Source organism: Neovison vison, chromosome 11, assembly GCF_020171115.1.
Source record: "Neovison vison isolate M4711 chromosome 11, ASM_NN_V1, whole genome shotgun sequence".
Taxonomy (NCBI): domain Eukaryota; kingdom Metazoa; phylum Chordata; class Mammalia; order Carnivora; family Mustelidae; genus Neogale; species Neogale vison.
Genome location: NC_058101.1, coordinates 57368614 through 57382807, shown reverse-complemented (window position 1 = coordinate 57382807; position 14194 = coordinate 57368614). Strand labels below are relative to the sequence as shown.

General features: G+C 40.3%; 1 protein-coding gene across 4 annotated transcripts in view; it reads left to right on the top strand.

The window, feature by feature from the left end:
- The window catches only part of C1QTNF7 (C1q and TNF related 7), a 116202-nt gene that overhangs the window by 77193 nt on the left and 24815 nt on the right, over positions 1-14194 (top strand). For 2 of the 4 annotated variants that reach the window (XM_044226100.1, XM_044226099.1), the window contains exon 2: positions 10752-10813. The exons of the other annotated variants lie outside the window; for them this stretch is intronic. The gene's annotated coding sequence lies outside the window, so the exon portion shown is untranslated. The remainder of the gene's footprint in view (positions 1-10751; positions 10814-14194) is intronic. 4 annotated transcript variants of the gene reach the window in all.

Here is a 14194-nt window from a genome sequence, read left to right as displayed (position 1 = left end):
GGGAACATTATTAACTTCAACTCTGGTGTTTTGCAAAGAGAATGCTGCCTGTGACCTAGCTACTAATAAATCAGGTTCATTTCCTCAACTCACCTAGGAAATCCTTTTGTTTTCCCTCTTTTACTTTTTATAATCCATGACCTAAATGGAGCTGGCCCCATGTCTTCTCAGCTTGATAACAGCCATCTGAATCTATCCCTAAAACCAACCAGCAGGAGACTTTTGGCAAAATATGGTATAGGGCATTCTGGTTCTAGTGCTGTTCTATTGGTTTTTTTTCTACTAAAGTAAATGTTTTCATGAACTCACAAACGTGTTAGTCATAACCATCACAGAGTTCCAGTTGATGATTAAAAAACAAACTAGGTTTGGGAAAAAATTCAAGATGCCTTCCATACTCCAAATTTGTTCCCAGTCAACAGAGAACAGAGGCCAATGCCTTGAAACCAAACATATTTTTATGAAACCAAACATCATAAAACATGAGTGAACGTACCCTTACATCACTCAGACCACTAAGATTAATAGACACGCTGAAAGCATTTGCTTCACACTTGCTCAACTGAACAAATACATCTCTTCACAAAACTGATCCAAAATCTTGGCCATCCCCAGATGTCTAAAATCCAAGACTCTTTGCTCTCAAATTCCTCAATGAGAAAGTATAGAAGAAGAGAATTTGAGACTTTAACTAAATGTTTAAATTTGGCACCAGGAAGAGAAGGAGCTAAAATTGTATATTGAAGAAGCGAAGAAAGGAAGAAAGGAAGGAAGGAAGAAAGAAGAAAAGAAGAGGGAAAGAAAGAAAGAGAAAGAAAAAGGGAGGGAGGAAGGAAAGGAAGGAGGAAGGGAAGGGAAGGACAGAAGGAAAAGAAAGAAGGAAAGAAAAGAGGGAGGAAGAGAAAATACATTGAGATAAATATCCACAAATAATCTCTTATATTATCAATGTTTTATTTCTTTGAGAAAAAAGAACCTTCCTTCTATCCACACATGATACTATCTATTGGGAGGGTAGAGTGAGTTTGTTTTGTTTTAATGTAGCATTTATTGACTTTTTAAAACCAAAAGGAATATGCTTATGGCCCCGCATGGAAATTTGGAAACCAGAATGGAAATGAAAGTTGAAAATATAAATTATCCATAACACGTCCACACAGCAATAGAGCCACACTAATACTTTGATATTGAGGCTTCTCATCTTTGTGATACATTTATTATTTCCTAAAGCCAAAATGAATGTTCTAGAGACATTCTAGAGACTAGAGACACTATTTGACAGTCTATTTTTCCCCTTAATAAATATATAATAAACATTTACCTCTGTCATTAACTATTCTTATAGAATGTAGATTCTTTTCTTGATGTGTCATTGACTTAACCAATCTACAAGTGTAAAAAAAAATAATTTGTAATAACCAAAAAAGAGTATGTTAAGCTGTGATCAACATCATTGTACATATAACCTTGTCTACATTTTTTAAAATTTTCTTCAAATTAAATCATAAAAGTAGAAATGTTGAGGCAAAGAATTGCACAATTTTCAAATTCTTCATATGTATTTTTCAATATACATTTTGCATTCCTTAGCAGTTGTACCATTTTGTATTTACACAATTATGGACATGCCTATCCCCTAGCTGGTTTAAATTCTGTGAATCTTTACCAAACTACTTGGCCATTAAAACTATTTTGTTTTTCTACCACTCACTTATTTATTAAACAAGTGCCTATCTATAAACCTCTTTGTGCAGGCTCTGTTCTCATGCTGGGGGCACAGCAGCAAACACAGGCTCTAGCAGACATATTGGGTTCGACTCCCAACTCTGTCTTTCTCTGTGACCTTGGGTACGTTCCTCACCTGAGCCTCCATTTCCTCTGTTACTACTAGGAAGCAAACACAATCCACCCAAAGGTGAGTGTGAAAGTTAGATGTACTGATATATGTGCACAGTGCTGGAGCCCAGGCAAGGTCCTCCTGGTAAGTGTTGGTGCCTGAAGTCCACTTCTCTGCAAACCTGGACAGTTACTCTGTTGAGGCACCAGCTCTTTCCAAGACATTTGATTGAGCCTCAGTTGGGAAGACTTTGGCCTCTACCTGAGGTACACTGGTTTCTCAGACACCACCTTCTCCATTTGAAGGAGGAAGAAAGACCAGTTTATGGGAAGCTGATATTTGCAGTTGGTTGGAACTCACATTGACATTACATTCATTCAAAGATGGGAATTGTGGTCACACACACACACACAGTGTCTGAGTCGCATGACTTTGGAGTCCCTTCTTTTAACTTTAAGTCAGAGGGTTTAGTGGATGGAGAATTTGACTGAAATTTGTCCAACTTTGCCTTCACATTCAGCTCTGGCACTCTGTTTTACCTTAGCTCTCCTTCGCTATATGGAAGAATTTCCAGCAATAACTCAAATAATGCTAGGCTTTTTTTTTTAATTTCAGATGTTTTATAAAGAAATTTTCTTTAAAGTTTATTTCTTTATTTAAAAAAATTAAAAATCACCACTTAAGCTGAGGCTCCATTTTGATCCTTTCTTTGCTCCTCAGTTAACCACTAGCCTGGAGCTAGTACATTTCATTTCCATGCATTACTGTTTGTGGAAGTAAAACTTACATGATATAAAATTGACCATCTTAAAGTAAACAATTCAGTGACATTTATTGTATTACAATGTACCACAACCACCTCTATCAAGCTCCAAAACATTTTCTTCATGCCAGAAGAAAGCCCCCATAACCATTAAGCAGTCACTTCTCATTTTTCACTCCCACCTCCAACCCTTGGCAATTACCACTCTGCTTTCCATCTCCATAAATTTACCTATTCCGGATATTTCATACAAATGGACACATACAATATGTGACCATTTGTGTCTGGCTTCCTTCACTCAGAATAATGTCTTCAAGGTTCTTCCATGTTGTGACATGTATCAGTACTTCCTTCCTTTTTCAGAGCTGAATGATACTCCATTGTATGCATGCACTGTCTAAGCTGGATAGAGTTCCATGCACATCTACTTGCTGCCTACCATATTGTGCCAGGATTTCTTATTTGGTGATGATCCAGGCAAGAGTTCTGCCTCTCTCATATGCAAGCCTGGTAGATGGTGCAGACAGGAAGGTAGATGGGTGTTCTGGCACATGATTTTTGCCACCAACAAACCCGGGTTCAAAACATGGTTCTAACCCTTCATAGTTACATAACTGTAGCAAAGGTGATTAGCCCTTTATGTCTTTGCTTCCTCTTCTGTAAAATAAGCATGAACTATTAACCACCTCTCTTGGGGTTGTTGAATGCAGCACACAAGACAATGCACAGTGACTTTGTGCAGGGACTGGCACACAGTTAGTAACAAATTTCACACATTTTTAAGTCATTGATCAAGTACCTCTCAAGTGGCAGGCACTATTCTAGTGGTAGGATTGCAATAGTAAACAAAACATTAAACAATATGTAGCATCCACTACAGAGAGAAAGCAGACAAGACAAAGTGAAGACCATCACCAGTGTGATCATGGGCTAAGGTACTATGGAGCAGAGAGAGGGTGCTGGGTTGATGAGGTCAGAGAGATTCCCATAGGACATTCTGTCTAATCCATCAAGACTTAAACAAAAACATGTTTAAAATCTTTCCATTTCTCTATATCTCCTGCCACCACAGCGCCCACCATGACCATCTCTTGCCCTACTGGTGCATCAGCCTCCTAACTGATCATTCAACTCCCTTCCCCAGCACGCTCCAATCCACTGTCCACACAGCAGCCAGAACATCATTTTAAGAATAACAAAGATGATGGTTTCCCCTGCTTGGTGGCTCCCATTACTCTTTTTTTTTTTTTTTTTTAGTTTTTATTTATTTATTTGAGAGAGAAAACAAAAGTGGGGGAGAGAGAGAGCAAGCAGACTCCCTGATGAGTACAGAGCTAATGTAGGTTTTAATCTCGCAACCCTGAAATCCTGACCTGAGCCAAAATCAAGAGTTGGATGTTCAACCTCAACCAGCTGAATCACCCAGGTGCCCCACCCATTACTCTTAAGATACAATCTAAACTCTTCAAGCCCTGAAGTGATTTAACCTCATCTATTTCTCTGACGGCCTCTGCTATTGGTCACTTTGCCATGTAAGCCCCAACTCACTATTCTTTCATTTGCTAGAATTCCCAAAGCCCTGTCCTGCCGTAGAACCTTCAGGCTCTTCTTTCCTGAGGGACTCCTCTTCTGTCTTCACCCAGCTAAGTCATCTTCATGAATCTCCTTAAATGTCCCTTTCTTAGAGTGGTCTTCCAAGATCCCTAGAAATAAAGTAGCCCCCCCCCCTTTTTAATCTCTGTCACCAACTCCCTTTTTTTCCTTTGTAGCACTTGCTTTGCTTGGTGTGTAATTACCTGTAGAAAAGAGGTAGCAAAATATAGTGGTTAAGAGTCTAAGCCTGGGGGAGCCTGAGTGCCTCAGTGGGTTGGGGCCTCTGCCTTCGGCTCAGGTCATGATCCTAGGGTCCTGGGATCGAGCCCTACATTTGGCTCTCTGCTCAGGGGGGGAGCCTGCTTCCCCCCCTTTCTCTGCCTTCCTCTGTCTCTACTTGTGATCTCTGTCAAATTAATAAATAAACTCTTTTAAAAAAAAAAAGAGTCTAAGCCTGCATGGTTTCAAGCAAGATACATACTTCTTCTGCCTCAGTTTTTCCATGTGTAAGGTGAAAATAGTAATAATAGTAACTACATTCTCTTGTAAGGAGATGAAGTGAGTGGATGTGTGTGAAGCCTTAAGCACAGTGCAGAACCCGGGATGGCACTCAGTGAAGCTCCTGAGAGCTGCTCAGCCCCCTAACCCACTGAAGATTCAGAGGCCTCATTGAGTCTGCTCAACAGTGTTGACCAATGCCTGGGCACATATCTGAATGTTAATGAAGATTTTTTTTTTAATAAGTGTGGGCTTGAACCAGATGAAGAAACAGAGAGAAAGATCTCACAGGTTGAAAGAGAAAAGCACATGCAATATCACAGAGCTCCACAAAAATGAGATGTATATAAGGACTGGAAAGGGCTTGTCTAACTCTACACCTCAGCGTAAGGCCAGTAGCTGGTATAGGGAGTGGAATAAATTTCAGTGAAGTGAATGAATGGTCTGGAGTTAGCAGAGCCAGCTTTCAGGTGATCTGGAAGAGTGGTATGGTGATATGGAAGAGCTATGGAAAAGCAAAAGAAGCCCAGCAATGAGCAAGGCAAAGACCACTGGTAGGTCAAAGTCAGTGTGGAGTCCTGGATGGTGGGCCAAGAGGGCTTGCACCTTGGGTGCAGAAGATGTAGGTATAGATTCTACCTCCTTGGCCACATGACTGATTTTTGAGCAAGGGCCCCTGGGAAGATTTTAGGAAAGGCTCATATTTCAAAGACTCCATAGAAGAGGAACCCTCTGGGAACTGAGGGTTTCTGATACACTTGAGAACTGACCACACCAGAGGAAGACTCTGGTGTCTTGCCAGAGCTGTCAATCCAGGGAGATAATGAGATGACTTCAACCCAGACAGTGTGTTTCATCACCTGTATGCCATCTGGCAGGGTCAGCTGAGCACCCACTATGCACCCAGCATGGCTCTAGTTCTGTGAAATTCAGATTACGGGCTCAACCCATGGCTGAGGCTGCATAGAAAATTTGGGGATACCCAATCCAGAGATGGTACAATTGTTAATACCACTGTGGAACAAGCTTCAGTGTCCTCTCCACAAAGCATGTTGCCATGATCGAGCATCAGCAGAGGTCAGCTTTGCCAACTTTTAGCATTACTTCCAAACTGAAGATTCTGTGGCTCTGTCTGTGTTCCAGGGACTAAGGGTGCCTGACTGTTGGGGAGCTTATTTTCCTCTGGATTTTGTTTTCATACAGGAACAGGGTAGTGTAAATTCACACAACCTTTTGGAAAGCAGTTTGGCAGCGTGTGTCAAGAGAGACATAAAACATCCAAATCTTTTGACCCAGTAATTCCATTTCTGGGAATCTATCCTAAGGAAATAATCCTAAATAGGGATAAAGGTTTATGCACAAAAGTTTTCAATGTAATCTTATTTATAACAGAAAAAAAAATGGAAATAGCTTAATTGTCCAATCACTGGGGGGAAGAAGATTAAATAAATTATAGTATAACTACTTGATGAATATTATTTGGCCATTAATGTTTCCAAAGAATAACAGAAGAGAGATGCTTATTATATAATATTAAGTTAAAGAAAAAGCAAGCAGATGATCCAGCAACCCCAGTTCTCGGTACATATCCAAAGGAAAAGAAAACAGGATATAGAAGTGATATCTGTACTCCCATGTTTATTACAACATTATTCACAATAGCCAAGATATGGAAACCACCTACATGCTCATTACCCATTGGATGCATAAAGATGTGGTATATACAATTGAATATTATTCATCCATGAGACAGAAGGAAATACTATTATTTGAGACAATGTAGATGGTCCTTAAAGTCATTATGGTAAGGGAAATATGTCAAACTGAGAAAGACAAATACCATATGATATCACTTACATGTGGATTGTAAAAAAGCTGACTATGACATTGTATGGCTACGATGGCTATCATATTACAATACATATATGTATCAAATCAACATGTTTTACTTCTCAAATTTACACAATGTTGTGTGTCAGATATATTTTAATAAGGAAGAAAGAAAGAAAGAGTAGTAACCGTGATAGATAATATAACAAATCTTGAACAGATTATCTATGCATGCACACACAAACACAGAACAAAAAATAACAGAAAAAAAATAATAAAACCAGAATGGTAACAGTGGTTATCTGAGAGATAGAATTATAATTTGTGTTACTTTTATTTTTTCACCTTTTCCTCTTCTACAGTTTTTCTTTAATGAGTACATATTTAAAATAAAATATGAATAATTCTGTATGACAATGATATTGAGCATGTAGAGCATAGACAATAAATTTTGAGGTTAAAAAAAGAATACATGTATTTTGATGAAAACTTTGTAAACTGTGAACAAGAAAATGTATTAGAAGGAAATCACACACACACACACACACACACACAGTCAAACAAAAACATAAAAAAACTAAACCTGTCACTGGTTCCATTAGAAACATGACCAGTGTTTTCTTATCTGTCTTTGCCCAACAGTGTTATCTGTCATAGTCCTTCATTCTTGCCTTCCTCCAATCCTTCTTGACATGGCAGTCCAAGAGATCTTTTAAAACTGTATGTATGGTCCTGTCTCTCCCCTTGCTTCGTATTGTTGTTCACATAAAGCCCAGGATCCACAATGGCCTTTCCACTCTTGTGATCAGCCTCTGCCTCAGCCTCTACTTGTATTTCTCATCATGCTTCTCACACTATTCTGCTCCTCAACAGCTTTGTCCTACTTTTGCCAAGATATCTTATCCTCTTTCAGAGCCACGTTTTTCCTCAGGCTGTTAGCTCTGTCTAGACAGCCTACTCTACCCCACCTCGCACCTATTTTCCCAGATACCTGATATCATCCTTCAAGGTTCAAGAAATTCCTTAGGAAGTTATTCCTTCAGAGAGTTACTCAAACCACATAGATGAGATTATTCTGAAAAGTCTGATCTAGAGCCCAGAAGGAGCACCACCAAAGACAAGCTTTTCCTAGTACCAGCAAGAAGGTAAATTCTAAATTTGCTAAATTTAGCTAATTTGCTAAAACAAACAAACAAAAAGACAAACAAACAAACAAAAAAACCCAACAACAACAACAAAAAGGAATATCTCTGACCTAGAATTGTTTCTCCTTCCCCCAACAGAAACCAACATTTCTTGAGTAGCACAAATGCCAGTCAATGAGAAGCATTACTTCATTAATTTTAACAATCATACCTGGTCTGAGCAGTTCTAGATTTTTAATTTATGGAAGAGAAAAGTAAGGTTTAGAGAGTTCAAGCAAATTGCCCAAGGGCTCATGGCTGGGCAATGAAGACTTTGGCCTTCAAAGACGGTGGTCTTATTCTGCCAGCTGCCACAAAGAAATGTCAGTGGGAAGAGAGAAGATGTGGAGAGTCCTGCTAATTTAGACTGTGGTAACATTCCATTTCTTTCTTCCTTTTTTGCCAAAACCACTATACTCAGCTTTCTTCCCAAGCACACTATGAGTCACTGTTGGATTTCCAGCTCTCTCTCCACTGGGATGGAGTCAGTGAGAATGTTGTTTTGGCTGGCAGGGGATATGTGTGCAAGTGGTACCACCTGCTGCTAAATCTTTGCCTTTGTTGGGTCTATTGTCACTCTTAACTCTGAGACTGGCTCACGTCCATGGGTCTCCTTCCAGAATGCCTCCAATGTTTCCAGCAAGAAGCAAATCAGAGAAAAAGGGTCTTCTGTTATCCGGATAGATATTTAGAAACACTAGACACTTGGAATAGAACTGAAATGCCCACAAAGAAGTGAACTTAACGGTTTTCAATAAATGTAAGCTATTATTAATATTGTTATTATTATTAATAATAATACTTATTATTATTATTATTATATCATCATCACCAGCATCACCATTTCTGCCTAGATAATGTCACACAGACATTCTCAAAACATAGAAATGTTTCATCACTAAATGTCCATATTACCTCTGCCCTCCTTGCAACCATAGGCCCCTGGGTAGTTTTCTGGTGCAAACCAGGTGGGCACAGAGAACACAGGACAGACAACTCATCAGAAAACAGGAGCCAGAACTGCAATAGTCAGAGCAGCAAAGATAATGCCAGCAATATTAACTCATCTCATAGTTACTGTGCGCCTATTATGCTCTACACAACGTGGGACTCATTTTCTGTGGATTATTTCAATTAATCTTCACAACAATCATAGGAGAGAAGCAGTATTAGTGTCCTCATATTAAACTGAAGATTTTGTCTGGGGGTTGGAAAAATCTGAGTTTGAATGCCAGAACTAGGGACGCCTGGGTGGCGCAGTTGGTTAAACGACTGCCTCCGGCTCAGGGCGTGATCCTGGAGTCCCGGGATCGAGTCCCACATCAGGCTCCCAGCTCCATGGGGAGTCTGCTTCGCTCTCTGACCTTCTCCTCGCTCATTCTCTCTCTCACTGTCTCTCTCTCTCAAATAAATAAAAATAAAATCTTTAAAAAAAAATTTGAATGCCAGAACTATTACTTAATAGCTTCATGACCTTTGCAAATTCTCTCATTTGGGATCCTGACTGTCCACTTCTATAATAAGCAGATAATAATACCTACTTCACTCAGTGGTCAGGATTTACAATGGCTAGCCTATAGTAGGTGCTTCATAAATAGGTGCTATTATTTTTGCCTTCAAATTAGGAGTCCCCATAAATGATGTTGATTATTAGCCCCTTGAAGAACCTCCTCTGGGCTGCCAGCTGCAACCCTTCAGATAGGTCCCTTGCCCTTGCCCTGTAACTAATGTCCTGAGAGGGCAGGTCCTCCCAGAGACCATTAGAGAAAGAGCAGCCCTTTGTAGCCAGCTAGAAGGGAAAGCAGTTGTTTTTGGCTTCCAAGGTGTTCTGGGAATCTGAGAGCAAGGTGGATCTCACCATTCCAACAAAAGCCACCCCACATACCAACAAGTAATACCACTTCCCATATGTGCCTTCTGTGATTTTCCCTTGCATTTGTCCTGTGGCAAAGTTCTATCTAATGGATATTTTGGGTCAAACAATATTACAGAGTGGACTTAACTGTTGGAATTAATTTAAATAGGAAAGTGATATTATTCACTGACATGGCAAATATTCATTTATCAAGTGCCCATTGTTTGGGTTCACTTTAGTAACACACTCGAACTTGAAGTAGAAGATGGCAAGACCACAGAAGAAGAAGAGCTCGAACTTGAGTAGAAGATGGCAAGACCACAGAGAGCAGCTCAGAGGCTGTTGCAAGAGTTTGGGGGAAAGACAAGGAAATAGGGGAGCTACTCACGTGGCTGTTGAAGCATACTAGTCAGTGGTTGCCTCCAGAACCCAATCAGCATTGAAGACTAATATTCTTGCTCTTATTCTAGAATAAATCATTAATCCACCATTATCTAGCAAGCACCTCTAAATTCTAGCCCTTGGCTGCATGTGGGTAGCATAGGTGAGTGAGACAGGGTTCTTGCCCTAGAAAAGCACGTTATAAGGGGTGCCTTCTCATACCTGAGTCTATATAAGGTATTACTCATGTACAGAACCCTCGATTCCCCATAGAGACTGAAAATCCCCTAAAAGTAGGGGTTGACTTCTCCACATTTACTGGGGCCCCAGTGACTAGTACCCCTCTCCCCTTCTAGAACTTTAGACAAACTGAGAAGTGAAACAAAACATTGTGGGCATCCATATTGTGGAAATAAGTGAAGTCAAACCAGATGAGAACAAGAAAATGTTATTTATTCTGAATTTGCTATAGCAAGGGAGTGAACCATCATCACATACATTTTGGCAGAGTCTCAAAGACAGGCAGAGGGGTGTGAAAGCTTTATAGTAGAAGAAACCAGGAGGCTGATTGAAGGCTGTTGGTTTGGTGGGGAGGAGGATTTTGGAGTCCGCTTTGCCCCTCACCAGCACTGTCAATCTACCCCTAATCTCAGTCCCCTTGTGCAACATGAGGAAGTCCTAGAAGCTCCCTCCTGGGCTCATGGTAAAGAATAACCAAGAAATACATATAAAGTGCTTAGGACAGTGCCTTGACACAATAAGCACTTGATAAATGGTAACTATTTTTTTTTTATTTTTCATCATTCAAAGATGCAGCATCTCAGAAACAAGCTTAAGTGTCCATCGATGGATGAATGGATAGAGAAAATATGGTATGTATATACAATGGAATATCATTCAGCCACAAAAAGGAAGAAATCCTGCCATTTGTCACCCATGCACAGGCATTATGTTAAGTGAAATAAGTCAGGCAGAGAAAGACAAATGTCGTATGATCTCACTTACATGTGGAATCTAAAAACAAAACCAAACCTCAGACACATCCTACAGAATGTAGATTGGTAGTTTCTGAGGTTGGGGTTGGGGAGGGTGGATGCCATGGGCGAATGGGGCCAATGCATACAACTTCCAGTTGTAAAATAAACAAGCCCTGGGCGTGCCATGTACAGCATGGGGACTATGGTTAATACTGCACTGTACATCTAAAATTTGCCAAGGCAGTAAACCTTAAAAGTTCTCCTGGCAAGAAAAAAAAAATATTTGTTAACTATGTATGGTATTGGATTTTAATTAGACTGTGTGACCATGTCACAACATACACATATACTGAATCACTATGCTAAGCACCTGCAATGGATACGACGTTCTATGTCGATCATAGCTCAATGTCTGAAAAAAAGAACATGCACACACACACACAAAGATACAGCATCTCTCATATGCCCCATATTTCTCAGGCAAGTGAACAAATTAAAGTTGGCACAACCTGGAGACATAGAGGCATTGTGAAGCAGACACATAGAGGTTTTGCTTTCATGGTCTGTCAGCCCGGCTGTCACTGCCCAAGCTCTCCCTTCATCTCTCTCAATGAACAGCACCATAATGGGGATGGAAGAGGCAGTGCCCAGCCTTGTGGACACGTGCTCTGGGGCTGACCTGCTCCATTCTGTGCCAATGGACTCTTCAGCTCCTAAGGCAATTCAGATCACCCTGTTAGTCTTCACCTTCAAGACTCCAGGATTACCTGACATTTTGAAAACAGCACTGGCTCTCCAGTGTTTTCTAAATAATCTCAGGTCAGTTTGACAGGTTTTGTTAGTGAAAGTCAAACACAGCAGCACCTGGCACTAGCAGGACCCATTCTGGACATGTGGCGGCGTGGAAGACCAGCTCTGAGGGGTCTTCCCTACTGAACTCGCCTGGCTTCTTGGAATTTCTGTAATGGGTCATCAGAGAACTCCCACTGCACTCTGAAAACATCGCTGAAAAAGCTTGACAGCCCCATAAAATTACATTTCAGAACTTTTAGTTCACACTATGGCAGCCTGTGAGTAAAGTGCTTTTAAGACATTTTTGACTTATCTAAAATATTCTTGTTTTTGATTAAGAAGTCTCAAGGGCCGATGGAGCTGCAGGGTGTCAATCGCTCTGTTATTTGTTATCCAAGATGATAAAAATTCCTAAGTTTTCTGAAATAGCTACAGAATAAATGATACGATGTGTGGAATTCACCTCAAAAGCTACCAAATGCAAGTGTTAAGGGGGAAGGGAGCCTAAGTGAATAGGGCACCAAGGAAACAATATTCCCCTTAGGTAACTTGCAGCTGGCTGCTGGATGCCTGGGGCATCAGTAGGCATCACATTCATGTATGTTTGAAATGTTCTGCAATTTTTAAAACACTTCTTATGATTTAAAATATGAGAAGTGATATTTTGGACATAAGGAGGAGTATCAAGTATTATGGTCAGGATAATGCTATTTGTTAATTCTCAATTATATTTCTATATATAAAAAAATACTGCAGTGTCTTCTCCATGTGAAGTTAGAAATGAGGGATTGATGAGCAGCCATGCTATGAAAAAAGAGACTCTTGGAAATCATATAAAGACCTGAGTACTAAATCCAACATCCCATGCATTTGTGACCTTTGGGCAAGTCACTTCTTCTCACTGCATCTGTTTTCTGGTCTGTAAAATGGGAAAATCAGGCTGATGCCCTCTGAGGATCCTTCCTTCCCTGGTGGTGTGAGATCCTTGCTGGAATATGAGTCCATGCATATCAGGATCTTCTCTTCCTCTTTCAACTCTGATCCCCAGGGCCTGAGACAACTCCTGGCACACAGTAAGAGCCAATAATATTTTTTCATTCAATGAGTGAGTGAACATGCAATCTAGTTTTCTCACAAGAACTCTCTTCTTTCCTATAATGAAAGCAGAGTGGGTTTAGAAACCACACTGAAAAGCTGGAAAAGTGGCAAACAAGCATCACCTCCATGTATATTATCCTGGTTATAACCTATCAGGGTTGAGAGAGAATTGACGGCTTGACTCATAAAATCTTATTTGTAGTCCTTCAGGGGCTCCTACCACCCCAGGAAAAAGATCAGAACTTTCCATGGCTAGGAGAGCCATCCTCCCTCCAGGCTCAGGCTCTCCTTTGCTCCTTCTCAATGACTTTCCTCAAAATTATCCTCTTCTACCTCAGGACATTTGCATGTGGCAATCCCTCAGCCTGAAAATGTTTTCTCACAACCTCTTATTGGATAATGTCAGCTTCTGTTTCACATTTTAGGCCAAATACCATATCTCTAGGCAAGCCCTTCCTGATCCATAGTCTCAGCTATGTCAGTCACCCTGCTAAACACTCCCAAAACACCCTTTACCTTTCCTTTAAAAAACCCTCTAGAATTTATTAAATTTATCGAATGACCTTATCTGCCCTTGATATAAGTAAGAAACAACTTCCTTCTTTCCCCACCACTTCTTCTAGTCAAATTATTTTGGATCCTTCTCTGTCCTTTCATGACATCTCAGGCAAATTCCTTAACTTTCTGGTCATTTTTGGTTACATGACCCAATTTCATTATTTAATTGTGACTTATTTTCACATATTAAAAAGACAAATCTAAATAATAACTTCCATCTCACATCTAAAACATGCCTGTTCTCTTTCCATGCATTTAACTCAGGATCTACTGTGGTTTTTTGCTCTTCTTCCAACTCTTCTCCCTCCTTCCACTTTGAACATGTCTAGAGTCAGATCAGAACATAAAAGAATTATAAAAACATGATCTAATTATTTTTGTTCAGTATGAGCTATTTGCATGGTTCTCTCCTGCCACACACAGGTGTGCCCTGTCTTTAAATGCCAGCTCTCTCTAGTTGAACATATTCCCAGGGTCATTAGAAGCTTTCTGAGAGACCTCCATACCACCCAGTTCCCTGAATGGGTGATTCACTCCTTGGTTGGTACTTTGCACTGCCCTACACCAGCCTCAGCTTCTGTACTCAGTGATGTGCTCAATGGCTTCTTACTGGCTACTTTGTTCTAGGAAGACTCTGACCTGGCTTAAGTTTCCATCTCGATGGCCCAACTCCACCTTCATTCTTGGTACCATCTGTCTCCTAAGAAATTCATGTACCCTTGTCTCTCAGATGGTTATCCCTATGCTGGCTCCCTTCTCTAACAGCCTTTTGCCTTTATAGAGCTAGACTTCTCTAGTTTCTTTGATATCATAAGATATCAACCTCCA